General features: G+C 39.5%; 1 protein-coding gene and 1 non-coding gene across 11 annotated transcripts in view; both read left to right on the forward strand.

Annotated features, from left to right (window-relative positions):
- Window positions 1-16,631, forward strand: part of POFUT3 (protein O-fucosyltransferase 3) — a 259,490-nt gene extending 242,859 nt beyond the window's left edge. For 3 of the 10 annotated variants that reach the window (XR_014063099.1, XR_014063096.1, XR_014063095.1), the window contains one exon: window positions 1,673-2,806. The gene's annotated coding sequence lies outside the window, so the exon portion shown is untranslated. Of the gene's footprint in view, window positions 1-287; window positions 420-1,672; window positions 2,807-15,566 lie in introns of those variants that run through there. The other 7 variants (XR_014063101.1, XR_014063104.1, XR_014063103.1 and 4 more) reach the window with 6 other exon arrangements.
- Window positions 15,139-15,211, forward strand: TRNAG-CCC (transfer RNA glycine (anticodon CCC)). Its single transcript has one exon. It is a non-coding gene; the product is annotated as a tRNA-Gly (tRNA).
- Window positions 16,632-20,750: the final 4,119 nt, after the last annotated feature.

The raw sequence follows: 20,750 nt of genomic DNA on the forward strand, positions 1-20,750 counted from the left end.
CACAAAATATCTTTAGAGTCTGGAATCTCCAAAACAAATAAAAGAAGATACATAGGAGTTACCAATTCAGGAGGACAAGTTTCTGTTACAAGGACAGACAGCTTGGTAACAACCTTAGAAGTCTTTCTCACTACTGATAGTTCTGGGAAGTATGCAAAACTAATATTTTATCAGCATCTTGTATAAGATTGATCATGTAGTATGTATTAAATACATATTTGTTGAATTCATTTCTCAATAACCATGCTAAAGATAATTGTAAGACCGCTCAAAAATTATATCTACAGAAGGAAACTGAAGCCCTATAGCTATGCTGCTGCTGCTAAGTCGCTTCAGTCATGTCCGACTCTGTGCAGCCCCACAGACGGCAGCCCACCAGGCTCCCCTGTCCCTGGGATTCTCCAGGCAAGAACAATGGAGTGAGTTGCCATTTCCTTTTCCAATGCGTTAAAGTGAAAAGTGAAAGTGAGGTCACTCAGTTGTGTCCGACTCCTAGCGACCCCATGGACTGAAGCCTTCCAGGCTCCTCTGTCCATGGGATTTTCCAGGCAACAGTACTGGAGTGGGGTGCCATTGCCTTCTCCCTCTATAGTTATAGAGGCTCCTAAAAGCATTGGAAGGAGAAAGAAAAAGCAGTAAAAGTTTACTGAAACTATTAATCCAGGCCTGAAACTCCCATGTACTATCTTTAGAAAGTAATGGACTAGAGCAAATGGAGTCAGGATGTCTCATTATCATAAAGTCTGGGAATGTGAATCCCACAGAGAAAAGGTTGACAGTTAGGGAAGAAATGAGCAGAAAGAATTAAGAAGGAAATGCTAGAGGGTTTAACATGAGGAGGGGTTTACAAAAGATAAGGTGTGTTAATTGAAAATAAGAAGTGCTAATATTAATAAAAAAAAATGGGACTGACTGAATGCCTATGTGAGATGTTATCCAAGGTCTGGAGAGATTTAGGAGAGGAAGAGACATCGTAGTAAGAACTATAATACATTATATTTGTCCAGCAAATTGCTTTTTAGTTTAGGAAGCTTTTCTACAGACTTTATTTTACATGAACTTTACAAGTACTCTATGAAGTAGAATACTTATTATTTAGGTTTAGGGATAGTAACATATATCGAGCAGTTTTTCTTTTCTTTCTTTTCTTCTTCTTCTTCTTTTTTTTTTTGGCCACACAGCAGAGTTTATGGGATCTTAGTTCCCCAACCAGGAATTGAACCCGCACCCTCAGCAGTGAAAGTGCGGAGGACTGCCAGGGAAGTCCCGAGCAGTTTCTTTATGCTAAAAATTTCACCTGTTTATACGGTTTACTTGGAGTTAGAAAACCTGGGTTCAAATTTCAGCTCTTCTGCTTATAAGGTAGGAGGCCTTGAGCAAGTTACTTAACATCTCTGTTCTCAGTTTCTTTACGTATAAGATGATCTAATAAAAGTCTTTATTGAAGGAATTGCTATGAGGTTTCAATGACTTAAGACATTTAAAATACTTACAACAGAGTCTGCCACACAGCAAGGACCTTCTCAATGTTATATATATATAATAATAATCACTTTCTTCTCTGAAGGAGAGATTGAGGTTCTGAGAAGTTGAGTTTTTGATCAGGGTCATGTAGTTAGTCACATTAAAAGCTCAAAGTTAGAGTCTCACTCCAGATTCTCTGCTTTTCTAGAAACATTGCATATTACTCCAGTCATTGTTTGTGGAGATATTGAGACAGAATATTCATATAAAAAATGGAAGAACGTGTATGTATAAAATCAAGCTGGAAACATCCATTGGGAGAAGAGTCCTCAGGTAAAGTGCGTACTTCAGTAGATGTAGGTAAGGAAGCTTGGAAGAGCTATTTTAGCTTTGTGTCCATAGGGTTTGGTATAGTGTGTGACACCCTCGATGTGAAACTGAATTACTTTTTGGTCATCTAATAAGCACTCTCCAATAAAAAGGAAGACTTCAAATGGCCTTTGGGAAACCACCTGTAACCTACTCTTAGTCATGGTATTTGGGTGAGAATGACTTCTAATTACCTCCTAGCTCCAGGGGTGGATGGTCATGATTTGATTCATCTTCTCAATATCCTATTTCCCTTGTCACAGCAAATGGCCATAAATGGTCATGTCAATCAATTCAGACTAACCTAAACCAAGGAGAAGTTTGCTGGAATTTGCAGGAGGAAATTGCATTCCTTTTTGGAATTACTAGTAGGTACACCTACAATTTTCTCGGATGAGGCCCTGTGAGGATGTGAGGACTGGAACTGCTGCAGCCACTTTGCTATTAGAGAAACATGAAAGGTAAGAGTTGGGGAGGAAAAGTCTTTGGTGACATCAGCTGTTTATTGTGTGAGCTTATAAACTGAGTGTTGTCTAGAGTCAGTCTTACTTCTGAACTTTTCAGTTATGTAGCTCCTATATTTTTTTAAATAAAGAGTATGTGTTTTTTCTTTTTGTCACTTGTAACACAAAAAGTTCTGATACAGTAAGTTTTCAATAAATAGTTATGAAAAAGAATTTGCAGTTTTTAAATAAGATTGGTCCATAACCCTAATATATAAAAAGCTATTAAAAACAGTTTAGAAGGGACTTCCCTGGCAGTAAAGTGGATAGGAATCCACCTGCCAATGCAGGGGACGTGGGTTCAATCCCTGGTCTGGGAGGATTCCACATGCCACGGAACAACAAGCCTGAGTCCCACAACTAGAGAGTCCACGTGCCGCAGATCCCTCCTGATGCAGCAAAGATCCTGTGTGCTGCAACTAAGACCCAAGGCAGCCAAATTAATCACTTAATTAAAAAGATAAAATAAATGAAAGTTAATTAATTAAAAAAAGATTATAGGGACAGGGTTATTTATTGCCCTGGTTGAATTTAAACAATAATATAGCTACTCAATAGAGTATTCTGTAGCTGAGGAAAAGAATGAGGACTATCTCTGTATCTTAATACAGCTAATATATTAAGTGGCAAGGAAAAGTAGAGGAAAATGTATATAGTAGGCAGACAATTGACTAAGGAGGTTATATGGATACATATTTTTGTTTACATTTTTTGAAAATGGAGGATAAACCTTATAATTTTTGAAAAATAGTCACCGAAGGAGGAGGAAGTATGATGGGGGCAGATATTGAAGCTCAACTTCCTTGACTATACCATTGATTGAGGATTCGTTAAATATTTTACACAATTGTAAATTAAATTAAAAAGCAGGTCCTAAAAACAAAAAGTGAAGTAAAATACCTCTATTGGTGGCATAACTACATAGGGTGATTTTTACAAGTGACTTTAAAATAGTCATTTGACTGTACATTCTAGGGACAACAACAAAGCGCAAACTTTGTCATCAGAATGTCCAAAATCTAGTTGATGTTAGTATCATTAAAATAAGAAATTAAGACTTCCATTTCTGGAGACTTCTCTGGAGGTCCAGAGGTTAAGACTTCACCTTCCAATGCAGGGGGTGAGGATTCAATCCTTGATCTGCAGGCTATGATCCCACATGCCTCATGGCCAGAAAAACAGGACATAAAAAGCAACAGAATCAATACTGTAATAACTTCAATAAAGAATTTAAAAATGGCCCGCATCAAAAAAAAAAAATTCTTAAAAAAAAAAAAAAAGACTTTCCCTAATAGAAGGATTGTTGTTTAGTTGATAAGTCACATCTGACTCTTTTGCAACCCCATGGACTGTAGCCCACCATGCTCCTCTGTCCATGGGATTTTCCAGGCAAGAATACTGGAGTGGGTTGCCATTTCCTTCTCCAGGGCATCTTCACAACCCAGGGATCGAACCTGAGTCTTCTGCATTGTCAGGCAGATTCTTTAACACTGTCACCCGGGAAGCCTGATGGAGATGTTCTTTTCCCTATTTCTCCCACTAAGTAGAACCCGAATCCCTGAACGTTATATATAAACAAGCATAAGAAGACTCTGAGAGGTGAAGAGAAGCAGGCAGATTGGCCATGGACCTCAGGATCCAAGGAACGATGTAGCAGTGATTTCCCTGGGTTTTCTTCTTTGCTTCATGTATCCTAGACTGAGTGTCAGAAATGCCAACGAGGATAGACATAAAAGCAGCAAGAAAAGCCTGGTCTCTCTAACCAAAGGCCCAGCAAAGGGGCAGCCTCAGAAGACAGACATCTTGCAGACACCTCTCTTCAAGTCAAAAATCATCCCACCCCCAAGAGTCAAAGCTGAATGAGGAGCCTAGGTGCCCCCCCTTCCTGACAGTTGGTTACCAGTCACCCCTCATCCTGCCCCGACCACGGCGGTGTCAGAGTTGGGCAGTCAGAGAGCTGGAACTTAACCCTCAGCAGGAACAAGGACTCTGCGTGCCAGGTTGTCAGGGGAGGTCACTTGGGAAGTAGTAGCTAGGCCCTCCTATCCCCACAGTGACAACTCAGCATTCTACAGCCAGTGAAAACAACCTTGAGGAATAAAGGGGAAATTGAGATGCTCTCAGCTGAAGGAAAGCTAAAAGGATTTGTTGCCAGATTGACCCTCAAAATAATGGCTTAAGGAAGTTCTGTAAACAGAAAATGAAAAGAGAAAGAAACCTTGGAACATCAGGAAGGAAGGTAGAACAAGACAGTAAAACTGAGTTGGTATAATTTGCTTTCCTTTTTCTTTTTAGTCTTCTAAATTGTATTTCATGATTGAGGCAAAATTAGGACAATTTCTGATATGGTTATTGTGTATACAGAGGAGACTTTTTAGATAATTATATTATAAGTGGGAGCAGGTAAAGAGAGGTAAGCTTTCATTCGCACTAGCAAAATGTTAGCTGTAGACTGTAATTGTTTAGTCGCTAAGTCTGTATCCAACTCTTTTGTGACCCCATGGACTGTAGCCCACCAGGCTCTTCTGTCCATGGGATTTCCCAGTCAAGGATACTGGAGTGGGTTGCCATCCCCTCCTCCAGGAGATCTTCCCAACCCAAGGCTTGAACCTGCATCTCCTCCATTGGCAGGAGGATTTTTTACCACTGAGCCACCACAGAAGTCCCAGGCTATAATAGGGTATATATATAATGTAATGGGGCTTCCCTGGTCACTCAGTGAAAAAGAATCCACCTGCAATGCAGGAGACACAGGAGTCCAGAGTTCGATCCCTGGGTCAGGAAGATGCCCTGGAGGAGGGCATGGCAGACAGTCTCTAACCTGTCAGTAATATTTCAAAGGCAATAGGCTGAGTGGAAAAAAAAATGCCTTTCTCCAAAGGTCACATATTGTATAATTCCATTTATATAACATTTTAAAAATGGAAAATTATACTGATGAACAAGAAATTAGTGGCTGCCAGGGGTCTGGGATGGTGAGAGTGGGTGGATGTGACCTCAATGGTAACATGAAGGAGATTTGGCTGGTGGTAGCTTCATGAGTATACAGATGCCATAATATAGCATAGAACTGTAAACATACATTGTCCCAGTGTCAATTTCCTGTGCTGATATTATGCTATAGTTTTGTAAGATATAACCACTGGGGGAAACTGGATGAAGGGTACAGTGAATTCCTCTGTACTATTTTTGCAAATTCCTGTGACTGTATAACTACATCCAAATTAAAGGTAAAAAAATTAGTTATTAAAGAACAATTTTTTGAAAGCTTTAAAATAAATATGCACCTAGTACAGTGATAATGAGAAGACACAGGGCCTAATTCAGTATAAATAAATCAGGGCAACTTGACTGAGGAGGCAACATTCATAATGAAACTTGCAGGACAAATGTTTGTCAGACAAAGCACAAAGTTGACCAGGACATTTCAGTATTATGGACTTGTAAGTACCACCAAAGAGGAAAATGGGAGGAAAAGCACATTTGGAGACGCATGTGTGGTGCATTATGAATAAATAGGCTGTGTGGTTCCCTGGGAGTGTGGCAGGTCTAATGAATGAACATGGCCACCTCCACAGACATTCCAAGGATACAGGTTTATTTGCCCATGTGTATGCTGACTTGGGCTTCCCTGATAGCTCAGTTGGTAAAGAATCTACCTGCAATACAGGAGACCCCAGTTCGATTCCTGGGTTGGGAAGATCTGCTGGAGATAGGCTACCCATTCCAGTATTTTTGGGCTTCCTTGGCTGGTAAAGAATCTGCCTGCAATGTGGGAGACTTGGGTTCGATCCCTGGGTTGGGAAGATCCCCTGGAGAGGGGAATGGCTACCTTCTCCAGTATTCTGGCCTGGAAAATTCCATGGACTGTATAGTCCATGGGTTTGCAAAGAGTTGGACACTACTGAGTGACTTTCACTTTGACTTTCATGCTGACTTGGGCTTCCCAGGTGGTGCTAGTGGTAAAGAACCTACCTGCCAATGTAGGAGAGGTAAGAGATGTGGGTTCAATCCCTGGGCTGGGAAGATCCCCTGGAGGAGGAAATGGCACCCCACTTCAGTATTCTTGCCTGGAGATTCCCAAGGACAAAAGAGCCTGGCAGGCTGCAGTCCATAGGCTTGCACAGAGTCAGACAGGACTGAATCAGACAGGACTTTAGCACACATGCATGCTGACTTCTGTCTTTCTCAGTTCAATTCAGTCATTCAGTGATGTCCGATTCTTTGCGATGCCGTGGACTGCAGCATACCAAGCTTCTCTGTCCTTCACCAACTCATGGAGCTTGCTCAAACTCATGTCCATTAAGTTGGTGATGCCATCCAACTATCTCGTCCTCTGTCGTCCCCTTCTCCTCCTGCCTTCAATCTTTCCCAGCATCAGGGTCTTTTCCAATGAGTCAGTTTTCACATCAGGTGGCCAAAATATTGGAATTTCATCTGCAGTATCAGTTCTTCCAATGAATATTCAGGACTGATTTCCTTTAGGATGGACTGGTTTGATCTCCTTGCAGTTCAAGGGATTCTCAAGAGTCTTCTCCAACACCACAGTTCAAAAACATCAATTCTTCAGTGCTCAGCTTTCTTTATAGTCCAGCTCTCACATCCGTACATGACTACTGCAAAAACCATAGCTTTAACTAGATGAACCATTGTTGGCAAAGTAATGTTTCTGCTTTTTAATATGCTGTCTAGGTTGGTCATAACTTTCCTTCCAAGGAGTAAGTGTCTTTTAATTTCATGGCTGCAGTCACCATCTGCAGTGATTTTGGAGCCCCCCAAAATAAAGTCTGTCACTGTTTCCATTGTTTCCCCATCTATTTGCCATGAAGTGATGGGACCAGATGCCATGATCTTAGTTTTTTGAATGTTGAGTGTTAAGCCAACTTTTTGACTCTCCTTGTTCACTTGCATCAAGAGGCTCTTTAGTTCTTTGCTTTCTTTTTCCCTGATACAAATTGTATCACTATGATTTCATGATGACACATTAAGAAACAAGACACAATATTCTTTTTGTATGCCTCATACCACTGGCCTTCAATTAATTTTCCTTTTTTATCATGCTTGTGTGCTCAAAATTTTAATAGAAGAAAGAGGACAGAAGAAGCCAGGTAGATATTGAGAAGAGGAAGAAGTGGATTTTAAACAATTATTACATAATGGGTGGGACTACCCTGGTGGTCCAGTGGCTAAGACTCTGTGTTCCCAGTGCAGAGGACATGGGTTTTATCCCTGGTTGTGGAATTAAGATCCCACATGCCATGTGGCACAACCAAACCAAACCCCCTCCCCCCCCAAAAAAAACAAATAAAAAATTTGTAAAAATCTGATTAAAAGTTATAAACAAAAAATAATGGGAGGTGCTATTAAAAAAAAAAACCCAAAACATAACAACTACCAAAAAGCACTGACCCTGTGGAACAGGAAATATCTCCAGTGTCCATCTGGGCCCAGATGAACACAAATGCAGGATCATGAGCTTTGTAAGAGGTTCCCTTCAGGGATTGTTGTCATTGTTTAGTTGTACAGTCGTGTCCAACTCTTTGCAACCCCATGGACTGTATCTCACCAGGCTCCTCTGTCCATGGGTTTCTCCAGGCAAGAATACTGGAGTGGGTAGCTATTTTCTTCCCCAGGGGATCTACCCAGCCCAGGGATCAAACGAGTCTCCTGCATTAGTAGGTGATTTCTTTACCACTGAGCTACCGGAGAAGCCCATTCGGGAATACAATAGGCTATGGTAATTCCCTAGATACGGAGTATGCTACCATTAGAAAACCAATACAAATGAAAACTTTTCTTCTAGTTCCAAGAAATATATCATGTTCATGGATTAGAAGAATCAATATAGTGAAAATGAGTATACTACCCAAAGCAATCTATAAATTCATTGCAATCCCTATCAAGCTACCAATGGTATTTTTCAGAGAACTAGAACAAATAATTTCAAAATTTGTATGGAAATAAAAAACCATGAATAGAATAGCCAAAGCAATCTTGAGAAAAAAGAACGGAACTGGAGGAATCAACCTGCCTGACTTCAGACTATACAACAAAGCTACAGTCATCAAGACAGTATGGTACTAACACAAAGACAGAAATATGGGTCAAAGGAACAAAATAGAAAGCCCAGAGATAAACCCACACACCTATGGACACCTTATCTTTGATAAAGGAGGCAAGAATATACAATGGAGAAAAGACAGTCTCTTTAACAAGTGGTGCTGGGAAAACTGGTCAACCACTTGTAAAAGAATGAAGCTAGAACACTTTCTAACACCATACACAAAAATAAACTCAAAATGGATTAAAGATCTAAATGTAAGACCAGAAACTATAAAATTCCTAGAGGAAAACATAGGCAAAACACTCTCCAACATAAATCACAGCAGGATCTTCTATGACCCTCCTCCCAGAGTAATGGAAATAAAAGCAAAAATAAACAAATGGGACCTAATTAAACTTAAAAGCTTTTGCACAATGAAGGAAACTATAAGCAAGGTGAAAAGACAGCCTTCAGAATGGCAGAAAATAACAGCAAATGAAACAACTGACAAAGAATTAATCTCCAAGCAGTTCGTGCAACTCAACGCCAAAAAAATAAATGACCCAATCAAAAATGGGCCAAAGAACTAAACAGACATTTCTCCAAAGAAGACATACAGATGGCTAACAAACACATGAAAAGATGCACAACATCACTCATTATCAGAGAAATGAAAATCAAAACCACAACGAGATACCATCTTACCCCAGTCAGAAGGGCTGCTATCAAAAAGTCTACAAACAATAAATGCTGCAGAGGGTGCAGAGAAAAGGGAACCTTCTTACACTGTTGGTGGGAATGCAAACTAGTATAGCCAGTATGGAGAACAGCGTGGAGATTCTTTAAAAAACTGGAAAGAGAACTGCCATACGACCCAGCAATCCCACTGCTGGGCATACACACCGAGGAAACCAGAATTGAAAGAGACATGTGTACCCCAGTGTTCATCACAGCACTGTTTACAATAGCCAGAACATGGAAGCAACCTAGATGTCCATCAGCAGATGAATGGATAAGAAAGCTGTGGTACATATACACAATGGAATATTCCATTCAGTTCAGTTCAGTCGCCGAGTCGTGTCCGACTCTTTGTGACCCCATGAACCGCAGCACACCAGGCTTCCCTGTCCATCACCAACTCCCTGAGTCCACCCAAACTCATGTCCATCGAGTCAGTGATGCCATCGAGTCAGTGATGCCATCCAGCCATCTCAACCTCTGTCGTCCCTTTCTCCTGCCCTCAATCTTTCCCAGCATCAGGGTCTTTTCCAATGAGTCAGCTCTTCGCATCAGGTGGCCAAAGTATTGGAGTTTCAGCTTCAACATCAGTCCTTCCAGTGAACACCCAGGACTCATCTCCTTTAGGATGGACTGGTTGGATGTCCTTGCAGTCCAAGGGACTCTCAATAGTCTTCTCCAACACCACAGTTCAAAAGCATCAATACTTTGGCGCGCAGCTTTATTAAAAAGAATGCATTTGAATCAGTTCTAATGAGGTGGATGAAACTGGAGCCTATTGTACAGAGTGAAGTAAGTCAGAAAGAAAAACACCAATACAGTATACTAACACATATATATGGAATTTAGAAAGATGGTAAGGATGATCATATATGGGAGTCAGCAAAAGAGACACAGATGTAAAGAACAGTCCTTTGGACTCTGTGGGAGAAGGCAAGTGTGGGATGATTTGAGAGAATTGCTTGTATATTATCATATGTGAAACAGATCACCAGTCCAGGTTCGATGCATGAGACAGGGTGCTCAGGGCTGGTGCACTGGGATGACCCTGAGGGATGATGGGATGGGGAGGGAGGTGGGAGGGGGGTTCAGGATGGGGAACTCGTGTACACCCATGTCTGATTCATGTCAATGTATGGCAAAAACCACTACAATAGTGTAAAGTAATTAACCTCCAATTAAAATAAATAAATTAATTTTAAAAAATGATTGGAAAGATTGATCTGCATCTGTAGGAAAAAAGAATGAGGCTATGGTTTGTCAGTATGGGTCAAATATTTCAATTCATTTAAACTTACATTTATCTAATACTTAACTGAGTTTTCACTGTGTGTCAGGGATTCTTCTAAACACAGAGGCTTTTAAAACTTAAAAGCCAGGAAATAAATTTGCCACATACGAGTTTCAGAACTTTTCTATATAAAAAAATAGAAACAATTATGATATTCAACAAACTGGGGAAATGTTGGCCCAAAATAGGAAAGACAAATGGTTAGTATCCTTAAAATATAAAGAGCTCATCTAACTTTGCAATTGAAAAATTGATGTAAAACTAAAATAGATAATTCAGAGAATATATATATATATATATACATATATATATATGGTTAGTAAATATTTGAAGTGATGTTCATTCTCACTGTTATCAAAAATACAAGTTTACACAAAATACTTCCCACAATTATGGGAAATAAAATATACAGTTGCCAAGGGTGATAAGTACATGCACAAATAAGTTCAAATTTTTGAAAAATCTTTTAATATGAGCTGAATCTAAAAATGTTTAATAACTTTGCTCTAGAGATGGTACTCTAAGGATTTTTCATGAAGAAATAATAAAAAGGCAGAATTATATATATGGATATTCATTTAGATATTAGAACAAATAATTTTAAAATAATTAAATTCTAATGAGGGCAGTGATAAAATAAATAACACTAAATTCAGAAATTGCACTATTATGTAGACACTGAAAATAGTGTTTCAAAGATTGACATGGTAAAATACATAGTCTACAAATATCAAATTAAAAAAGTCAGGATACATATGTGTACGACTATTTTATAAAATATTGCTAGGTATATTTTTATTTTCCTTTTTATAATTTTCTGTATTCTCTAGATTTTCTATAATAAACATTCTACTTTTGTAGTCGGTAAGCCAGTTATAATTTTAATATAATGATGTGACAGTTCATTAAGGAATTATTTACCAAAATTAATTTTTCTAACTATTTTAGTAACTAAATGTTTCTTCATAGAAAATTATTAATTCATAATGATTATATATTTATTTATTATCTATCTTATTTAGTAGAATGTCAGCTTCTATCTTTGTATTTGTACTATAGCTCTATGTAACAGAGCTTTCTGCCCTAAGGGAAATTTTCTCTATCTGTACCGTCCAATACGGTAGCCACCAGATAGACACATGTAGTGAGAGAATACTTGAAATGTAGCTAGTGCAAATGAGAAATTGAATTTTTTATCTTATTTAATTTTAATGAATGTAAATGTAAATTTATGTAGCCAAACACTGTATGGACAATGTAATTCTAGAGCCAGAATCATTCCAGGCAAAGAGTATTTGCTAAATGAACACTTGTATAATGCTTGGGTATTACTTGATGACACTGGGATGAGAACAGAGATAAATTTAGTAGTATCCAACATGTATTGATAATATTAATATTAAAAATGGGCCAGTTTGGAAGTTGTTGGCCCTAATATCAAAATGAAACGGGAAACAGTGGCTCCAATGATACTGAGAAATGCTTGTGTGTGTCACTCAGTTGTGTCCAACTCTTTTGCGACTCCATGGACTGAAGCCTGCCCGGCTCCTCTGCCTGTGGGATTTTCCAGGCATGATTACTGGAGTGGGTTGCCATTTCCTTCTTCAGGAGGTCTTCCTGACCCAGGGATCAAATCCTGGTTTCCTGCCCTGGGAGGCAGCTTCTTTACCACTAGCGCCACCTAGCACTGTAAATATGAAATCATTTAATCCACTCAGTCCCAAAAAATGTAAGTAAACCATTTCCTCTCATTTTACAGATAAGGAAATGGAGACACAGAGAAGTAAGGTAACTTATTCAAGGACATTCAGCTAATGAAGGCTGGGTTCAAATCTAGGTAGCCTGGGTTCACTTGTGTTCTTAATGTCTGTAATATAATGTCTAGATGAGCAGATACCCTTTCTAATGACGGGGGTGGTGTTTATTGTCAAAGCTACAGGGCTAACTTTACAGCAAAATGGATTTGAATGGATTTTCTAAGTTGAGCTTCCTGTATCCAAGCACAGTGGACATAAGTCATAGTGCCTTTGTTTTGTTTGGTTTGCAATGCATCTACCCCACGGGTCCTCAACCTCCAGAATCTAATGTCTTATGATCTTAGGTGAAGCTGATGTAATAATAATAGAAACAAAGTGCATAATAAATGTAATGTGCTTGAATCATCCCCAAAGCATCCCCTGCCTCCTGTCCTTGGAAAAATTGTCTTCCATGAAACCGGTCCCTAGTCCCAAAAAGGTTGGGGACTGCTGATTTACACAAACTCTTGAAATTCATCCAGTAAACATGTACTTTGTGAAACTAAGTGTCAGGTGTTGTGTTAGGTTCTGGAACTACAAATATAAAGAAGCTATGTTACCTTCCTTCCAGGAGTTCTTACCCTAGTAAAGAAATGTTCATAAAAGGAGATTATAAAATATGATTAGTACAAAGATGAAAACATAAAACTAGATTCTGGGAGCCAAGAGAGAGAGAAGCACTTGGGAAAGAATGGATTCTGACAGTTGGGGGCCCCTATTTGACTCCACTTCTGTTCTGCAAGCCGCCTGACCCTCATTCATGCTGTAAGACCCCCCCAGAGTCATGGTCACAGCTTGTAGATTTGTGTTTGACCCACATCTCCCACTGTTAGCTGGTGACTTCGGGTAAGTTGTTTTTTCTTTCCATAATGGGTTCAAACATCCCTACCTTATGGATTTTTAAAAGATGAAAGTAAAAGTGAGATTTTACTGTTACAGTCCAGTGCAAAATGTAAACTACTATGCCAATGTCAGGAGTCTCCCTGATTAGTTCAACTATACCATTGAAAGAGGGTAGAAAAGCAAGGTTTTTATCCTCGAAACTCTTGGGGACTAAATGACAGACCCATACATGAATAATGAATGGAATAGACTCCCTGGAAGGTGTCTAGACTTCAGGAGGAGGGGGCGGTATCGGAACTAACATCATCCCAAAGGATCTCATTTGCAAAATGTACTGTTAGTGCCTGGGTTGGCATAAGTGAGTTGCATTACAGAAGTCTGGGTGGAAGATGAAAGATAAAGGACAGCAAATGGAGTGTGCAAGGTGGTGTCTGCAGGCATCGCTGGTAACAGTGCAGATCTACATATTATAATATTAGTGGATCACAAGGGGGAGAAAGCAGAGGGTCCAGAAATATTTGAAAAAGAATAGAAATCTGTGAACCATGACTTGAGACTCATCAATTTGGCATTAAAAAACCACGTTTGTGAAATACCCTACAGCTTTAAAATCGACTCTCAAAAAGAGTTTCCCTTTAGTCTAACAAAGAAAAGAATAAATAAAACCCTAACATCGGGTTAGCCTTAAGCTCTATCACCCGGATTTTGTAAGTAAAGAAGAAACCTAGAAAGCTTAAGTTATTTGCTCAAGGCTTCACAGTATAACCAATAAATAAGAAAGAATTTCTGATGTGAAGACCATTTATTTCCACCACACCGTAGAAAATAGGCGGAGTACAAGGAAATGAAGTTGGCCAAGTTGGTTAATGACTGATGTCCCTGGAGAATAAAGTGAAACTGCAATTTAACGGTAGAGTCAGGCCTGGATAAGCTGGGTTGCCAGCTCCGTGGACCATCTTAGATCTATTTATGAGCCTTTAAAACAATTTTTTTTTTAATTACTTTTTTGGCCTCACCGTGCCAGCATGTGTAATCTTCTTTCCCCAGCCAGGGGTCAAACCAGCAGCTCCTGCATTGGAAGGGCAGTCTTAACCCCTGGAACGCCAGGGAAGTCCCTATGACCCTTTTAACTGGGATTAATATTAATCAAAATTTATTCAAGATTTTCAGTGAGTTAAACAGGAAAATAAATACAGGAGTAGAGAGTTACCTCGTCAACTTTAACCAGATTCAAGGATGGAGGGCAAAAAAGTAACTGCTTGGCCTTTCCCCAGGCAAACTCACTTTCCTGGTGGCCTGTCTGCAATGGCCAGAGGCTGTCTTCTTTGTCAGCAGAGCTCTGAGAATTTGCCTGAAAACAGAAGTTCCTTGGGCCGCCCTGGGGAGCCTGGCATCCCTTGAAATCCTCTTATGAAAGAGTGCTTTTGCCTGAAGCTCTAACTATCTCCTAAAAGGCCGGGGAAGAGAGTGGCAAAATATGCAAGGGATTCCAGCAAGAGAAATGAATTTGGCCTTCATTACCTAACTTTTCAGACACAAATCTCTCAGAGCGGTGCGTCTTGATTTTTATTGTGCAGCGATCTTGTTAAAATACAGATTTTTAACAAGGGATCTCGTTAAAATGCAGATTCTAATTCAGCAGACCTGGGGTGGGGGTGGAGCGTCTGCATTTTTAACAAGTGCCAAGGTGATGCTGTTGTTGGACCACAGGTTCGGTAGCAATGTTAGAGCATCTGCTTACAGATAGAATTTGCCCCTATTCTCCACTTGCTATCTTTGGAACAGAGGGTCTCAGAATTTAGGTCACATTAGAATTACCTGAGGACCTTGGAATAAATGCAAAGTTTGATTGGGTAGACCTGGGTGGTGTCTAGGAATTTGCCTTACTAAGAAATACCTCAGCTGTCCCATTTTCTAATTAATGTAGCTTTAGGGGAAGTACAGTGGGGACCCAAGGTACCCAGCAATGCTCCAGAGATGCTCAACGGGGCCAGTACACAGTGTTTGGGACCAGTAAGTCTTAGCTAGTGAGAGGTTCCTTTAACTGGGGAACACTATAAAATTCAATTAAAGAAGTTCAGCCTTGGGACTTCCCTGATGGTCCAGTGGCTAAGACTCTGTGCTCCCAATGCAGGGGGCCCAGGTTCAACTCCTGGTCAGGGAAATAGATCTTACATGCTACAACTCAGAGTTCACATGCTGCAACTAAAGCTTCTACATGCCACAACTAATACCTGGCACACAAATATATATATTTGTGTGTGTGTGTGTGCATATTTATATGTGTGTACATATGTATATATTTATATATATGTGTATTTTTGTGTATATATTTATATATGTATATATGTGTATATATTGTATATTTAAATATATGTGTATATATGTGTTTATATATGAAGTTCAGCCTATAAATTCAGCAAAATAAAATGAAGTTAATGGGGGGGTGGGGCTTCTACATTGCTGGGCAGAGGAAAGGAATCTCAGATCTCTCCTGATTATACTCATGCTCATTTCAGGACCTGCGATGTGATGGAAGTATGAGCCGCGGAGAGTGACAATAACTGACCCCAGACTCCCAGAAGAGGGCATGTGTAACAGCCCCTAGAGGTCCAAACACTCCGTAAGAAGGACAGAGGACATATGTAGCTCTCCAGCCAAAACTGAGTCATATTTTTTTGTTTTCAGAAACTGTGTCTATGGAAACTCACCATCTAGGTCTCTTGGTCTCTGCAAGCAGGGGTTATTTTGAGAGGTGTGTGTTTTTTGGTGACTATAAAGTAGCAGTATAAAAGTGAGTCAAGTTGATCCATGATGCAAACTGAGTTGTGTTCCTCTGTGACCTCCCGTTCAGATTACCCCTTGCAGAGGAGAGGGATGATGTGGTTTCAGATGTCCATCCTGAACTATAGGGGAGCACAAAGTGATGGAGAGAAACAAAGTGGGACTGAAAGGGCAGTGAATCAGAACCCAAGGGATTAGTTGTTGTAGTCCTGGCTCAACCGCTAAGTGACTGTGAGGTCTTATACTATTACTGGACCTCACTGGGTCTTGTGTCCATCACATAACGGGCATTAGGATAAGATGGTTGGATGGCATCACTGACTCAATGGACATGAGTTTGAGCAAGCTCTGGGAGTTGGTGATGGACAGGGAAGCCTGGTGTGCTGCAGTCCATGGGGTTGCAAAGAATTGGACACGACTGAGGGACTGAACTGAACTGAACTGAACTGAACTAAACTAGATTGAATATAAAGTCCCATCTAGCTTGGGAATTCTGTGTTTTCATAACTGCAGCCACTGTTTTCTTCTCATCAGTACTCTGATGAGCTGAGAGGAGCTAGGAGAGAACTCTTATGAATGCTCACTAAAGAATGCATCACATAGTTTGTGTATATGACTTATGTACTTCTCTAATTTCACGATGGCATGAAATTCTATGGTGTGAAATACGTTATACTCAAAAACTTCTGCTTTTTCTCCCCTATTCTTTCTGATCCAGTTATTGCCACAGACTGTATCTCTGATTCCCTAAACCATTCAACTCTCAGATTGAGAATAAATGGATGAAGCTTGGCTCCTTTTACAGTGACTTCTCCATTAAACTGTCATAGGTGGGTTGTTTGTTTGTTTTTTTTGGTTTATTTGGAATATTTAGATGATTTTTTAAAAAATATTAGCAGAAGGATGATAACTGATATCTTTCAATCCTGGAGTTTGGGAGATAGACTACAGACTAGATTTGGATCCCTTGGGATATATATATCGAGAACTTAAGCCTCAACTCCTTTGTGTGAATCACTTAAATTATAGCTAATTATTCCTCCCTCTTTCATCTTACAGATCATTGTTCTTTCTTATTTATCCTTTAGCATATTTCAAAGTGTAAGTGAGCAAATTTAGGTAATATATAATCTAAATTTATACCAAACACGGAAATGACTGGGTATATTAAAGCAAAAATGTCAGTTGCTCAGTTGTGTCTGACTCTTTGTGACCCCATGGACTGTAGCCCTCCCGGCTCCTCTGCCCATGGGATTCTCCAAGCAAGGATACCAGAGTGGGTAGCCATTTCCTTCTCCAGGAGATCTTCCCCATCCAGGAATCGAACCTGGGTCTCCTGCATTGCAGACAAATTCTTTACCATCTGTGCCACCAGGGAAGCTTGGATAGATTAAAAATGTGTACTAAAACCATGCAGAGAACTTGGTAAGGAGCTCTCTGTGGGACTGAACATGTTTCATAGAAAAATGAAAGTCAATCTGAAAAATCTGGGCCCCTGGGAATGGATCTGGGCAAGAGGAAAGGAGGAATGTTGTTCAGGCCACAGCCCTGGATCTCCTGCCTGGATACACGAGTCCTGCTGCAGTGATGATGCCACCAACTCTGTGAACTGAAGGAGGAGCTTATGACCCCTGATTTCCCGTCTCCTCAGGTCTCAAATGGAGATAATAATGCTAAGGTCCTAGGGTGGATATGATAATTAGATGACACATATAAAATTCAGCATAGCCTGGTTCAAGGAACTCGGTCAATAGAAGCTAAGCTAATGATAATGAGAAGAGTATTGAAAGGGAGTAGGGATTGATCCCCTGGCAGATGAACAAACCATGGAGATAAATTCTACAGCCAAATTAAAGCAAGAATAAAGCCTAACTTGGGAATTAAGCGTCATAAGGACACTTTCTGAAGTTAAATGATTTCAAATACTTTCAATCCACCACTGTTTTGGAGCTTCATTTGTCTGAAAGCCATGAGGTTTATGAGCCGCTGGCTGATAATCACAATAACACACAACTCAAAAGGAGATGGAAACTCAATGAAAGGGAATAAATAAATTTGTAGTATTTCTTTCTCCAAGGTGGGATTCACTGGTGGCTCAGAAGCTAAAGAATCTGCCTATAATGCAGGAGACCCAGGTTTGAGCCCAGGTTGGGAAGATCTCCGGGAGAAGGAAATGGCAACCCACTCCAGTATTCTTGCCTTGAGAATCCCGTGGACAGAGGAGCCTGGCGGGCTACAGTCCGTGGGGTTGCAAAGAGTTGGACACGACTGAGCGACTAACATTTTCACCTTCTTTTCTCCAAGGTATCAACTGCTGATTTTGAGGCACATAATTGTTAAAATGATAATTGCCTATTGGCAAGTAGAATATTGGAAGCAAAGAAATGAATTACAAAAGAATGGAAAGCTCTGTGGATGATTTTTATTATTTTGAGTCGTTTGTGCTTCTTAGTGGTCTTCAGAGAAAAAAAATCAGTAAGCATTATTTAGAGCTTCCCTCCAGCTTCCAGTGTTTGGGGAATCTTTTCTCTAGCAGTGGGCCCGTAATTTCATCAATATAGTATCATTAGCACTCCACAGTTAGCAATTAACCTTTAGCCAACAAGCTCCATTATAGCTTTAGGAGAAAACTGTCAGTCACAGGGAGTATGCTTAGATTTCAGTGGTATAGCTAGTTCTGTGTAAGAGAGATGAAACAGCTGTTGACGTTAGAGTCAACATCGATTTGAAAGCACCAATTTCCTGTTTTTCAGGCAACTGGCGGAACCAAGGGGGTATCTGTATCAGTCATTTTTAATTTTGGTTTATAAGTGAAGTGCTTCTCCATAGGGGAACCATTACATCCTGGTTTCTTGCAGGATTCATTTAACAACAGCTCCATTTCAGATACCAAAATACATGAGTCCTCCGATAGTTACACTACTATATTTGTAGAGTACCTTCACACAGTTACTTCAAATGATCCTCATGACAACAATGGGAGGTTATGTTCTTAAGAACAGTTATGTTCTTTCTTCTGATTGGAAAGTAACACTCACAAAGGTAAAGTAAACCACCCTTCCTCCCACAGCTATTAAGTAGCACAAAGCCCTGGCCATTCTTACACACTTTTATAAGTACTTTTGAGCCAAAAGGTATTCCTGGAGCCATTCCCCAGATCTACCAGTAAATTTCTGGATGACCTTGAAAGTTGCCTATTTGACACTCAGAGTTCTGAGTTGTAACATCAGCTGTAAGGACAGGGAGCTGGACTATAAGCTCATTTCTAGATGTGAGATCTATGATTCTAGACATCTCCAAATTAATTTTATATCTCAGCAAGAGTACTTCAGTATTAATTATTGATGCAGTTACATCACAATGCCCTAGTCACTGTCCTAGCATGTATATTGTAAGAGTATTGATGTTTTTAGTAATGTGAACACACTGTGCAGCCTTTGTCTTTTACATTTTTGCAGAGTTTTTGTTGACTCTTTAAAATAGTGTCCAACGTTTACAGATTATACTCATAATCATATTGACCATTAATTTCCTCCTAAGTCTAAAAAATTGCTTCTGACATGTATTATAAGTAACTGGAATGATTTAAGTAGTCAACAGAAAATAACTAAGAGATGGATGAAGTAGTGCTTCATTCATGCTGTTTATGTTAGTGTGAATTGGCTGGCATATAAAATATCATTAGTGAAGGAGAAAAAGATTCCAGACACAAGTCTACAAATAATCTATGTATTTAGATGAAAAAATTCCAAGTAGAGAAAGAAATGCCCCATTTTAATTTGTCAGAGACTAAATTAAATCTAGAAAGACATATAAGCTTTTATTAAGAAGATTAACTTTTTGTATAATATATAAAGACAGTTGGTTTCAAAGATTAAAATTGAATAAAATCCGGTAGAGAAACAGTGACTTTTTAAATCCAGAAAATCTTGCAAAGAGAAAAAAGGAGAAAACAACCTATGAACTATATTTAAAAACCCTTGAGAATGTTCCTTGGGTAATCTAGCTCTTAAAGAAAAATCTTATGGGCATTGCTCCTTCATCTTGCTAGAGGCCAACTTTAAAAGGAGTTACGTTTTCTTTGATTGCATGTTCCACTTAAAGCTATGAAGTTTGCAAAAGGTTTAACAGGAATGGAGGAGATCTGGAACACAATGATTACTGTGGTAGACACACTTTATTTTTATTTTATTTATTTTGGGGGAGGGCACTTCTTTTTCAATGAAGGAAGAAATTCTGAAGATGACTTTCCCTGAATCATTTATTCAAAATTCCATATCACTTCCGTTGCAGGTTTTTAAAAAAAATTAATTAATTTATCTTAATTGGAGGCTAATTACTTTACAATATTGTGGTGGTTTTTGCCATACATTGACATGAATCAGCCACAGGTGTACATGTGTCCCCCTGTCCCAGTTCCCCCCCACCCACATCCCTCCCCATCCCATCCCTCTGGGTTGTCCCAGTGCGCTAGTTTGAGTGCCCTGCTTCATGCATTGAAATTGGACTGGTCATCTATTTCACATATGGTAATATACATGTTTCAATGCTATTCTCTCAAATCATCCCACCCTCGCCTTCTCCCACAGGATCTGTGTCTCTTTTGCATTCTCACATATAGGTCGTCATTACCGTCTTTCTAAATTCCATATATATATATATATGTTAATATACTGTAATTTGTGTTTTTCTTTCTGATTTCCTTTACTCAGTATAATAGGCTCCAGTTTCATCCACCTCATTAGAACTGATTCAAATGCATTCTTTTTAATGGCTGAGTAATATTCCATTGTGTATATGTACCACAACTTTCTTATCCATTTATCTGCCAATAGACATCTAGGTTGCTTCCATGTCCTAGCTATTGTAAACAGTGATGCGATGAACATTGGGGTACATATGTCTCTTTCAATTCTGGT

The sequence above is a fragment of the Giraffa tippelskirchi genome, chromosome 8 (assembly GCF_054371585.1).
Source record: "Giraffa tippelskirchi isolate mGirTip1 chromosome 8, T2T-mGirTip1v1.2.pri, whole genome shotgun sequence".
Lineage (NCBI taxonomy): Eukaryota > Metazoa > Chordata > Mammalia > Artiodactyla > Giraffidae > Giraffa > Giraffa tippelskirchi.